The following is a 14038-nucleotide window of genomic DNA, read 5'->3' as shown; positions in this document are numbered from 1 at the left end:
GAAAATCATCATTTTCAGGTGATATCTCAGAGGTTGACAAGTCTGACATTTTGTTTGTGTTGGTATGAGCAGACAACAAATTCATATTATGCACCAACTGAAACAAAGATGGCTGAAAGAAAATAGTTCAACACAACCTGGATCCACTACACCTCATCTGGGGGATCTGGATCCACTCGTAAACCTGAGGATCCACATCCTGACGTTCATCCATTGATGTGATTCTGTGTTGCCTGAAATTGCAGGTGAAAACCATTTGAAGTCAAAAGTCAATAAGTAATGGATTATTCTCAACCATGTTCACTGCGATTATTATTGTCGAAATAATCACATTGGAGGCAAAACTTTTCAAGTGACCTTCATATTATTTTTTATTTATTTATTACAGTGATTCACCCTCGGTGTCTATGCAGTATTTTAAGATTCCAACTTGAATATAAAAAGGGCTTTATAAAGTGAATGCTTCAATGCAACAATTTTCTGCTTTTTTGTAAAATGCACATACACTGACACACTGTATGCTGTAAAATTACCACACAAAGTTGCTTTTAAAGGTGATTTTGGTTGCTGGCTTTGCCCTCTGACAAGTGCTTCCTTGACTAGTCCTTGAAGCATTTGCATCCACGGCTGCTCTTCATCATACCGGTGTCCTCGGGGCCTCTTCAGATCCACATGAAGAGCTCTCTGTACCTAACCACAGGTTTGTTGTTTTAGCTTTCGTGGCCAACAGCTGGACAAGGCACTCAGAGAGAGAACACAGCCTTCCTCAGAAAAGATATGACGAGGCCTGCCCAAAATAAGCCACATGAGTACAGAAAAAAAAAAAAAAAAGGTGCATTCGCACATTATCTGAGCATTCAGGGTGGGAGAAAATCAAGATGACTTTAGATGAAGGAACGCATTAACGAATGAGCAATCGGATGACAAGAGCTACTCCACAAGAGGAAACGAGTGCTGTGAGCTGATTAAAGTGACCATTTGGAAAAAGTGGTCATGGAGTAAATGAATTACAGGTTTCATGAAATCAATTCAGTTTAAAGAGAAAAATACCAGATGATACTCTTTCCTGCATTTGAGGTGATGATACTGTACTTTATTAGTCCAGTACTGAAAGGGACAGTACAAAGTGTATTCAACTACCTGGAATCAGTCAGTGGTGGCCGAGGTGAACTCGATTACCTCACAGAACTAATGTGGTTACAACTGGGAACCAATGAGGAAAGCCAATAGTTCACCCTAAAACCAAGAAAGTACCAAATATGGCCATAGTTTTTTCTAAATGCCATAATGTTTTTGTTTGTTTGTTTTCCTTTTTTGTCCTTATAAATTAAATCAATGAATGCACAACATTTTACAGTTGGACTTGACACATTTAGCAGCATCACAAAAGTTAACTGAAGGAGCTGGCATGTTGGTTTCTTAAAATAACCATTTGGAAAAGTGTTTCACTTGAAACCAAATCTGTGTTTGTCTAAATATTCTTCTGTAGTTCTGATTATCATCGTCCACGACAGAATGGCTCTGGCTCCTGGTTTGCCAACTGATCCATCCTCACTTCCTGAAAGTAGTCATCTGTCTGCAACAGCCATGTGATACATGAGCATTCCCTTGGTCTTTTCCAGTTCCTGAAGTCCTCAACATCCACTACCTGACAATTCCCAGGTCCAATCCTAAAGCGGCAGCTGTCATGGTCCTGCAGCCTGGTTTAACTGTTTGTGACCATGTGTTGGAAGAACAATCAACACAACCAATTAGGACAGATAGAGGCCACGAGCTGTGAAACAGCTGACATAGGTGTGCACCTAGAACATTCTTTCACATAAGGCCCATTCACTCTCTGACGATTAGGCCGGCATTTGCCGATGGGGAGTGGAAATTTGATTAGCATTAACCTGTGTCAAGGTCCGCCAGACTGTGCAGGAGCTAAGTTAACGACAGTTGGGCAACATTGAAGTTTGTCATGGTCCCAGAAATATTTTCAATATTCTTAAAATCCTAGATGTGCGCTAAAATGCTGCCAAGAGCTGTGCTCCGCTACCACTACCCAATATGTCACCTTTTTGCTATTATGCCGTTACTGCTCAATTTGCCTCCAATGGCCAAAATCGGAGGTTTGACTGGAGGCACCACTTCCTCTGGATCTCTTGTGCATGAAGAAATAGGTAGAAAAATGAATAAAATTGAAGGAATATGTACAACATATTTTGACAGTGCACCAGTAGCGAGTAACGGAATTGCAGACATCGGGTTTATACAGGCTACGTCACGTTATGTCTCAAATATTAAATCAGTGATCACCTCCACCAGGCTATGCTAGTGCTCCACCTAATGCATTACCAATGTGCTCACCCTCTGGTGAGTTGAACTATATCCTATAGTAAGTCAGTGGCCGTCAAGCTCTGCCAGTACAATGTCACAGGGCAACATTGTACTGGACCCTTAGCAAGGAAGACCATCTTCCCCCAATATAGAGGGAACTTGGAAAGTTCTGCATTTCAATGGCAGTGCTCCAGAAGCGGCCATACCATGGTAGGTGAAGATGCCTACGGGTGGTCTAGTCACTCCAATCACTGGCATACCAAGGGACTAGGTCTTACGTGGACAAACTTCTTCTGATAGTGTGAGATTGTCAAAGAGTGCATTTGTCCTGTCTCTGTGAATGCAGTTTGTGATGCCTTAATGACAGAAGCATTTTACTTCCATAGAAACACATCACGTACACATCATCAAAACCTGTCATTACATTTGTGAATAGATATGTTGGCACTGTGAGTCAAAATTACTTTTTGGATAGATCAGGTGCCCCAAAATTTAAACAGGTTTTATTCAGTTTATCCTTTTTAATCTGATGTTCAAGATGCCAGCTTTTATTGATTTTGATTGTTCACTCTGGTTTTTATTGATCATGTTAAACAGCTGGAGAGGCTAACTCTATATCGCTCATCTACCAATTTTTGTATATGGTACCACATTCAGATGAGAGTGTACATACCAAATGTCTTTTTTGACAAGATGGCATGAATTTTTAATATGACAAACTGATACTGTCATTTATTTTCAGTCATAATATTCCAAATGTACATTCAGCATCAGCACACAAATGTTGTGTTGTGGTATCACGCCAACAAAAATGTGCAGTTATTTTTGTCACCAAGCTCCACAGAGGTTTTTTTTAGTTTGCATTCACATAACAATTAAGTGAGCACATAGATGTTTACATAGAAAATGCATATCCTGTCATCCTCACCCACATAGGTTGTGGTTCCCTGTAATTTGTGAGTAAAAGCGGATGTAGGTCTGACGTCACTGTGCTATTAAAGTGCATAGAGGAGAACATGCACTGATTAATTTAACTTTGTTGTCTTTGTAATTAGTAGTATGGCATTGCAACCACCTGCAACATCTTTACATACAAGATGCAAAACCGGTTCCAAGTTATTATATAAAAATTGTGGTGTTGCTGACAGAAGAGGAGAAGACCACACACAATCCATTAAGCCACACAATTTCTGTTTAGAACAAGATGATTGACACAAGCCTACTTTGCAAGAACTTCAGATAGTTGGCCCGGAATACTGAATCAGCCACAAAAAGTTCTTGTTTGAGTTTGGTCCAAACAAAAACCTTCTTCTCTTCTGTGGCTTTCACACCGTGCAGACTAAACTGAAAAATCAGAATCAAATAAGGTTGGTGTGAAAGTGCAATAGTATCTCAAGTCCCATTGAGAGCAAGATCTCTTTTACAAGAGAGACCTGGACAATTACAATGTTTCCAATTCACCAAACCTGCAATGTCTTTAGATGTAGGAGGAAGCCGGAGCACCCGGAGGGAACCCACGCAAACCCAGGGAGAACATGCAAGGCCACAGGTGGGAATCAATCCCATGACCTTCTTACCATGAGGAAACGGTGCTAACACTGCTCATAAACAACTAATAAAAGTGGCACTTGTCATCATCTTTAAGACACAAGTGCACCACGTGCTTGCAGCAAAGAATGCTCTCATCAGTGAGAGGTTTTCTGGCAAGAACACGTCATCACATAGGCCACTTGCACAAAATCAGCCAGCAAAATAAATATAATACTGGAAGTGCAGTGACTGCTATGATAGTGGGATTAATACCTGTAGCATCCACTGCTATGTCAAATTGTTCACTGACCCTGTGCACAAGCCATGCATGTAACATACAGCTGTTAAAGTGGGACTTTAAGATAGACTTCACATGCACAATGCTGGATGAACAACCCCCATACCCTTTGCCTGCAGTACCTTTTAAGGTAAGTTAAAAACAGTTCAGTCTGATTCTAAGTGGAAATGCACTGTTGTGCATTCTGTTCTACATACTGTTGTACCTGTTTGCCGTGATGCACATGAAGTGACTGTTTTTTTTCAGTTAAAGTTGGGCGTGTGTGATTAGCGTGTCTTATAGTTGTATCAAACCACAGGTTGCTGTGCATCCTGGTGATGTACTATCAATTTCCTTTCAAACCATGTTTAAAGTCCGGACAAACTCTAAATCCCCATATGATCCCCACACAGCACCAGCCACAGCCAGTCTTTTGGGACCAGGATTTTTTAATTAATTTATTTATTTTAATTCAGTTTCATGGACCTCTAATGTACTATTGTGCATCCATGTATGCAGAGTGTATGCTTGCTGCAGACCAGCTCACTTTAAGCCAACACATCCATACGTGCGCAAATGAGGATAAAGGGACTTGTAAATAAGGCAATGTGGTGACTGGCTCTGTAAGGTGGAAATTAGCAGTAATGCCTGCATTTTGTTGTGTGCCACTTTGCACCGAGAGGAAGATAGGGCTCTTTGTTTTCTTTTAATCACTGATCAGTTATACAACTAATCTTTGTGGACAGCTGTCAATCTGTCCACACCAGTAGTTTCAAACTTGAGCAGCACACTCGTAGAGTGCAATCCTCTGCCAACGCTAGTTTCCAATTCCACTAATTTGTACCCTGGAAAATGTTTTCAAGGTCAAAGTCCTGTTAGAAGTGACTTTTCTTCTTCTTCTTTGTCTTTCGGCTGTTCCCGTTAGGGGTCGCCACAGCAGATCAATCGTTTCCATCTCACCCTGTCCTCTGTATCTTCCTCTGTCACACCAACCACCTGCATGTCCTCTCTCAGCACATCCATGAACCTCCTCTTTGGTCTCCCTCTTCTCCTCCTGCCTGGTGGCTCCATCCTCAACATCCTTCTCCCTATATACCCTGGGTCCCTCCTCTGCACATGTACAAACCATCTCAATCTCGCCTCTCTGACTTTGTCTCCAAACCGTCCCACCTGAGCTGTCACTCTGATATGTTCATTCCTAATCTTGTCCATTCTTGTCACTCCCAAAGAGAATATCAATATCTTCAGCTCTGCCACCTCCAGCTCTGCCTCCTGTCTTTTTTTTAGTGCCACTGTCTCTAAACCATACAACATAGCTGGTCTCACTACTGTTTTGTAAACTTTCCCCTTCACTCTTGCTGACATTCTTCGGTCACAAATCACTCCTGCCACCTTTCTCCACCCACTCTACCCTGCCTGCACTCTCTTCTTCACCTCTCTACCACACTCTCCATTACTTTGAACAGTTGACCCCAAATATTTAAACTCATCTACTTTCGCCACTTCTACTCCTTGTAACTGCACTATTCCACTGGGCTCCCTCTCATTCACACACATGTACTCAGTCTTGCTTCTACTGACTTTCATTCCCCTTCTCTCCAAAGCATATCTCCACTTCTCCAGACTAGACTCAACTTGCTCTCTACTCTCACTACAGATCACAATGTCATCTGCAAACATCATAGTCCATGGGGACTCCTGTCTGATCTCATCTGTCAACCTGTCCATCACCACTGCAAACAAGAAAGGACTCAGAGCTGATCCTTGGTGTAATCCCACCTCCACCTTGAATGAGTCTGTCATTCCGACTGCACATCTCACCGCTGTCACACTCTTCTTGTACATGTCCTGCACTACCCTAACATACTTCTCTGCCACTCCAGACTTCCTCATACAATGCCACAACTCTTCTCTTGGCACCCTATCATAAGCTTTTTCTAAGTCCACAAACACACAATGTAACTCTTTCTGTCCTTCTCTGTACTTTTCCAACAGTATTCTCAGAGCAAACATTGCATCTGTAGTGCTCTTTCTCGGCATGAAACCATATTGCTGCTCACAGATCTTCACCTGTTTTCTAAGCCTAGCTTCTACTACTCTTTCCCATAACTTCATGCTGTGGCTGATCAGCTTTATGCCTCTGTAGTTACTGCAGCTCTGCACATCACCCTTGTTCTTGAAAATAGGAACCAGCACACTTCGTCTCCACTCCTCAGGTATCCTCTCACTTTCCAAGATTTTATTAAACAATCTGATTAGAAACTCTACTGCCATCTCTCCTAGACATTTCCATGCCTCCATTGGAATGTCATCTGGACCAACTGCCTTTCCACTCTTCATCCTCTTCATAGCAGCCCTCACTTCTTCCTTGCTAATCTCTTTTACTTCCTGATTTACTCTCACCACATCATCCAGCCTTTTCTCTTGCTCATTTTCTTTATTCATCAACTCTTCTAAATATTCCCTCCACCTTCTCAGCACACACTCCTCACTTGTCAGCACATTACCATGTGCATCTTTTACCACCCTAACCTGCTGCACATCCTTTCCAGCTCTGTCCCTTTGTCTGGCCAATCGGTACAAGTCCTTTTCTCCTTCCTTACTATTCAACTTCTTGTACAGCACACAATATGCCTTTTCCTTTGCTTTTGCCATGTCTCTTCTCGCCTTATGCCACATCTTCTTGTACTCCTGTCTACTTTCTTCATCTCTCCGACTATCCCAAAACTTTTTCGCCAACCTCTTTCTCCTTATGCATTCCTGGACCTCTTCATTCCACCACCAAGTCTCCTTGTCTTCCTTCCACTGTCCAGATGTCATACCCAGTACTGCCCTAGCTGTCTCCCTCACCACATCTGCAGTACTTTTCGAGTTGTCCAAAATTGCTTCCCCTCCAACTACTGCTTCTCTCACCTGCTCGCTAAATTTCACACAACAGTCTTCCTCCTTCAGCTTCCACCATCTGATCCTTTGTTGAGCTCTCACTCTCTTCTTCTTCTTTACCTCTAAAGTCATCCTACAAACAACCATCCTATGCTGTCTAGTGACACTCTCTCCTGCTACCGCCTTACAGTCTGTGATTTCTTTTAGCTTGCATCTCCTATAAAGAATGTAGTCTACCTGTGTGCACCTTCCTCCACTCTTATATGTTACCCTGTGCTCCTCCCTTTTCTTAAAGTAGATATTCACCACAGCCATTTCCATCCTTTTTGCAAAATCAACTACCATCTGTCCTTCCCCATTCCTATCCTTGATACCATATCTACCCATTACTTCCTCATCACCTCTGTTCCCTTCACCAACATGCCCATTGAAGTCTGCTCCTATCACCACTCTTTCATGCTTGGGCACACTCTCCACCACCTCATCTAACACACTCCAGAAATCTTCTTTCTCCTTCATCTCACAACCTACCTGTGGGGCATATGCACTGATGATATTCATCATCACCCATTCAGTTTCCAACTTCACACTCATCACCCTGTCAGACACTCGCTTAACCTCCAACACACTTTTAACATACTCTTCCTTTAAAATGACCCCAACACCATTTCTCTTCCTGTCCTCACCATGGTACAACAACTTGTACCCACCGCCGATGCTCCTGCTCTTACTTCCCTTCCACTTGGTCTCTTGCACACACAATATGTCTACCTTTCTCCTCTCCATCATATCAGCCAGCTCTCTCCCTTTACCAGTCATACTACCAACATTCAAAGTCCCCACTCTCATTTCCACCCTTCTAGTTTTCTTCTTCTCCCGCTGTTCGTGGCAGCGTTTTCCTCCTCTTCTTCGTCGTCTTTGCCCAGCAGTAGCCCAATTTCCACCGGCACCCTGTTGAGCAATAGCACCGGAGGCGGGCGTTGTTAACCCGGGCCGCGACCGATCCGGTATGGAAATTCGATTCTGAGTCTGCATAGTTGGGTTGGCTTGTTTTACGCTGGATGCCCTTCCTGACGCAACCCTCCTCATTTATCCAGGCTTGGGACCGGCACTCAGAATGTACTGGTTGCACACCCCATGTGGCTGAATTGTTAGATGTGAGAAGTGACTTTTCATAAGCTAAATTAAATGTGATGAAATGTCAGGAGTATGTATTTATTTCAGGCACTTGAATAAAATTTTGTTGTGTGTGTGTGGTGTTGTCACTTTTTTTGTCAACTTTTCTGGTTTCTGGTTTCTGCATTCTTCCTTTTTTTCTGACTGAGAACTGGAAGATAGACAAACAGGCATAAAATTGAGACCTCCATCCCAGAGGTGGGACAAAGTCACCATCAAGTCAGTCTCAAGTCATAATGACCACCAATTGTTTCCAAGCTGACTTCAGACTTGACATGGGACTTGCACATTGATGACTTGAGAATGACTTGACAGTGACTTCTGTTGTGTGTTGGGGGGTTTGGCTGGACATTTTGGTGTTGTTTTTCTTTTCTTTGCTCTCCAGGTGGTATGCAAACTGATTTTTGTCTGTGGAGAAGGTGCTGGCAGAAGAGTCCTTCACCCTCATCAGCATGATTTGCAGCACCTGTGGATGATGCTCACATGCAGACTTGAGGACTTTCAGCTGAAGCAGATAATGAGATGGCGTTCTGCATTTAAGCCATGAGTAATTCGAGCAGAATTGCCGGGAACTCGACCTTGTGACGTTCGTTTGTGAGACGCTGAGGACCGCGCCTGGGTTTGACACATCGTGCCTGTGAAGGAGGACGGGTGAGGGACACATGCTGTCAGCACACATCAGAGGTGATTATCGTCTGAATGATCGTTAATAGTAATTTGGTATTTTGTTACGCAGTATATTTGAATATTGATGAGAATTGTGCAGCTCGCTTCTCACTGCCGTGGTGTACGGATTGATGATCCTCCACCTGTTGTGAGAAGCTGCTCATTTACATAAAGCTTAAATTCAGACCTGAATGTGTTGCTGATAGTGTGTGCCTTTGAAGGATATTTGTTGTAGCTGTTGACTTACCTCACCTTTTCCATCCTTCAGAGTCAGTTTGTCGTATCCACCTGGGGGGTGTTCGGCGGTGAGTCTGGGTCCAGAAGCGCCGAGCTTTGATGCATTTGGGCGCTAGAGAGCGCGCCATCCTTCACCTCACCAGACAAACGCACATTTATTATTGCACAGGAGAAAAATAAAATTGTTTTGTTTTTGGAGCCGCTTTCTGGTTATTTAGCGCTGGGTTCAGTCAGACGCAGGTCCGCTCCTCAACCCGCGTCTGCACATAACAGTAGTTCCCAGCCATTCCAAAATGGACCCAGCGGCAGAAGCGGTTCCTTTTGCTGAAAAAGTTCAAGAATGATATGGGAGCAATTACGGCCTCTCGCAAATCAAATTAAACAAACAGATGCTCGCATTACGGAGCTTGCAGCGCAAGCCGTTCTGCTTCCTGCTGCTCCAGCTGCAGCACTATCGATACCGGTGCAGATAACTCCGTCACCCAAGGGGAGGCGGAGTGCGGCGGATTATTCCGTGGATTTCCGAATTTTGTCTACTCAGTCCGGTTGGGATGCCGCAGCTTTAAGAGGAGTGTTTGTGGATGGTTTGAACGATTCATTAAAAGACCAAAAGATTTAGATGAACTAATATCTTTGGTTATTCATCTAGATGATTGGATAAAGGAGCGTGGACGCGAGAGAGGGCGGACATCAGAGCGGGTCTTTTCGTCTCGTGGCTTTCCCCGACACAGATCTGGGCTGCCTCTTCTTCGCCCCACTGAGACTCCTCTGACGGGACCTCTGGCTCCTCTTGCGGATGAGCCCATGCAGCTCGGACGAGCTGAAGCCGCCATATTGCCCCGGTCACATAAGCGCCAAGAAAGATAGTGATGACGTATCTCCAGGTGTTCTGGGACAGGCATTATAATGGACACAAAAAAAAAAAAAAAAAAAAAAAGGGGCAGATCTTTGGTTGTTCAGTTATTAGGGCTGTTTTTGTTTTCTTGTAAGGGGTTATAAATTGTTTGGGGATTTAGAGGCGGTTCTGGTGGAGTGAATGACTGGCAGTTCGGAGCTCGGCCGGACTCAGGTAATCATTATTTGAAGTTTAGGTAATTTTTGTTTGAGGATTGGGTCGTTTTGTTTTGTTGTTTTTATTTCCCTGTTTCCCTAACCCCAACCTCACATGCTCTAAGACCGTTTGTCTTTTGGGTTGTGGGGTGGTGCAGGTTGGTTACGCAGAGCGTTTCTCAGAAAACCTCTGCACCTAGGGGGGGTTGTCAGGGGCGTTTTTTGGGTTTGGTTGATTCCCGGTTCCACTCCAGCCCCGGTGGGCCTTTGACCATTCGTCATTGGTGTTACCGGGGTGTGGTGCAGCGGGAACGTACCTCAGTCGGAGTGGTGGGCCGATCTGTGCCGTTCGCCATTTCGGTAGTTCCACCCCTCCCGATGGGCTGTTGGTATGGTTGGTTTGGGGCACCGGACGTCTTTCCGGTTTTCCGCTGCGCTTAGGGGATGGGACTGGGTTAGTTTTTCCTGTTTCCTTCCCCAGCTTGGTAGTTTTGTGCCGTTCGCCATAATTGAGCCGACGATAGGCTCTGGGAGTGATCTGGGGTCTTTCGGGGTGCTGGGGGAGGTAACGGGGTCTGCCGGTTGTTTTATTTGCCCCTGGGGTGGTTTAATGAAGTCCACCGGGGGTTGGATTTTGTGTTTCTTATGTTTCCTTCCAGGTTCCACATCCAGGGTTGATGGGACGGTCCTCTGGGGGGGAATTGGCTTGTGGGGCCGACTAGCCAAGTGTGGCCGGGTCTGGGGTTCCTGGGTTGTGGGGAGGGTGCCTCCTGGGGTTGATGGTACGGTCCTCTGGGGGGCGCTGTTGCTCCATGAATACCTGGGGACCTCTGTGGGATTCCGGCTTTGGCTGTTACTCCTGGAACTGGTGGTAAAGGTCTTCTGGGGGGTGTTGGGCTCTGCAAGTCGTTCTGGGGGGGTTGTTTGTTATTTTTCTTTGTGAATTTATGTTGGTATTGTGTTGTTGTGGCTATGTTGGGTTTTTGGATTTGGGTGTTTTTCTTTTCTTCCCGGGGTTGGATGGGACGGTCCCCTGGGGAGGGTTTGGGTGGGTTTTGTGTTTTTTCTTGTTTATTGGGTTGTATATGGGATTTTTTGGGGTTTTTTGTTGCTGCCAGCCGGCCTTCCAGCCGCGGTGCCCTGTCCTCCTGTCTGCGGTGGACCTTGGGAGCGTTACGCCGTCTGCTTCCTGATGAGGACCCCGGAGGGAGGTGCTGTTCTCGGGCCTGGTCTGTTCGGTCACCAGGAGGCTTCCCATTGATGGGGGGGTACCGTTGTGTGTTGGGGGGTTTGGCTGGACATTTTGGTGTTGTTTTTTCTTTTCTTTACTCTCCAGGTGGTATGCAAACTGGTTTTTGTCTGTGGAGAAGGTGCTGGCAGAAGAGTCCTTCACCCTCATCAGCATGATTTGCAGCACCTGTGGATGATGCTCACGTGCAGACTTGAGGACTTTCAGCTGAAGCAGATAATGAGATGGCATTCTGCATTTAAGCCATGAGTAATTCGAGCAGAATTGCTGGGAACTCGACCTTGTGACGTTCGTTTGTGAGACGCTGAGGACCGCGCCTGGGTTTGACACATCGTGCCTGTGAAGGAGGACGGGTGAGGGACACATGCTGTCAGCACACATCAGAGGTGATTATCGTCTGAATGATCGTTAATAGTAATTTGGTATTTTGTTACGCAGTATATTTGAATATTGATGAGAATTGTGCACCTCGCTTCTCACTGCCGTGGTGTACGGACTGATGATCCTCCACCTGTTGTGAGAAGCTGCTCATTTACATAAAGCTTAAATTCAGACCTGAATGTGTTGCTGATAGTGTGTGCCTTTGAAGGATATTTGTTGTAGCTGTTGACTTACCTCACCTTTTCCATCCTTCAGAGTCAGTTTGTCGTATCCACCTGGGGGGTGTTCGGTGGTGAGTCTGGGTCCAGAAGCGCCAAGCTTTGATCCATTTGGGCGCTGGAGAGCGCGCCGTCCTTCACCTCGCCAGACAAATGCACATTTATGTTGTACACCAATTATTGCACAGGAGAAAAATAAAATTGTTTTGTTTTTGGAACCGCTTTCTGGTTATTTAGCGCTGGGTTCAGTCAGACGCAGGTCCGCTCCTCAACCCGTGTCTGCACATAACAGACTTCGTCCCACCTCTGCTCCATCCAATTTTGGTGGTGTAGTTGAATCCATAACATAAAAATGAGTGATTGAGGAACTTTTGATTGAGATATAATGCAAAATGTAAACCAAATGGGCTTTTCAATATTAAATTCAAATGTCCACAGAATTCATAATCTGGATCAGATCCATATCAAACTTTGTCAGTTAATAAAGGATACCACCCTGCATGACACTGTCAGATATTAAATAAATGTTCTTTTTTGACAGGTTATGAATTTTTGAATGTTAATGATGGGGATTTTTCTGGTATGCCAAGATTCTTCCTGACTTTGACCTTTGACCTTGAATTTAATCAGTTCTTGCCTGTCAGGATATGAATCTTAACCCTCTGGGGCCGACATATGGGGCGTCATATACGACGGCTAAGACCAAGCTTTACTAAATTATAAATAACTTTTGAATGATGTGAGATAGAAACTTACTTTTTTTTTTTTTTTGCTGAAAAGTTAACTCAGTGGACTTTCGAGCCAGCCATCGGCCATCTTTGTACTCCTTATAGAAGCTGTGTGATGACGTGCCCAATGTGAGTGTCCAATCGGAATTGGTTCACTGTCGCATGGTTTCCCAAAATCCAATCGCAGGGCAGATTTACCTCACGTGAAAACCCAACGATCGTTTTCAGGAGTGATATGTTACTAGTTGGCCCGTTTGAATAGCCCCCTAGGTGGTCCATTGAGTACATACTGTTAGTACATACTCAGTGCACCCTGCACCATTACGCACAGCGATCAGTGAAAGCAGGAGCAGACGGAAAGCCTCTGATGACAATCTCGCGTGCTCAAACAAAGAGTGTGTAACTATCAGGATTGCTCCACTAATTTGCATGTGAATGTTACTGGATAACTCTGTTGCTTTCTCTGTGTAAAGCACTGTTTACCATATCAATGGACAACAAAACGCATAGACCATTTTGTAGATATTGTTCAAAATGTGCATTTGTGTTTATTGTTTGAACCTTATTATTGTTCAGTCTTTCACACAGGACCTCAAATTACCTTTATAAAGTGTCATAAAAGTTGTTATATACAACCCCTGGCAAAAATTATGGAATCACCGGCCTCAGAGGATGTTCATTCAGTTGTTTAATTTTGTAGAAAAAAAGCAGATCACAGACATGACACAAAACTAAAGTCATTTCAAATGGCAACTTTCTGGCTTTAAGAAACACTATAAGAAATCAGGAAAAAAATTGTGGCAGTCAGTAACAGTTACTTTTTTAGACCAAGCAGAGGGGAAAAATATGGAATCACTCAATTCTGAGGAAAAAAATTATGGAATCATGAAAAACAAAAGAACGCTCCAACACATCACTAGTATTTTGTTGCACCACCTCTGGCTTTTATAACAGCTTGCAGTCTCTGAGGCATGGACTTAATGAGTGAGAAACAGTACTCTTCATCAATCTGGCTCCAACTTTCTCTGATTGCTGTCGCCAGATCAGCTTTGCAGGTTGGAGCCTTGTCATGGACCATTTTCTTCAACTTCCACCAAAGATTTTCAATTGGATTAAGATCCGGACTATTTGCAGGCCATGACATTGACCCTATGTGTCTTTTTGCAAGGAATGTTTTCACAGTTTTTGCTCGATGGCAAGATGCATTATCATCTTGAAAAATTATTTCATCATCCCCAAACATCCTTTCAATTGATGGGATACGAAAAGTGTCCAAAATATCAACGTAAACTTAGCCATCTCCCCAGTGCCTTTACCTGACATG

This window comes from Thalassophryne amazonica, chromosome 2 (assembly GCF_902500255.1).
Source record: "Thalassophryne amazonica chromosome 2, fThaAma1.1, whole genome shotgun sequence".
Lineage (NCBI taxonomy): Eukaryota > Metazoa > Chordata > Actinopteri > Batrachoidiformes > Batrachoididae > Thalassophryne > Thalassophryne amazonica.
This window is presented reverse-complemented; position numbering follows the sequence as displayed.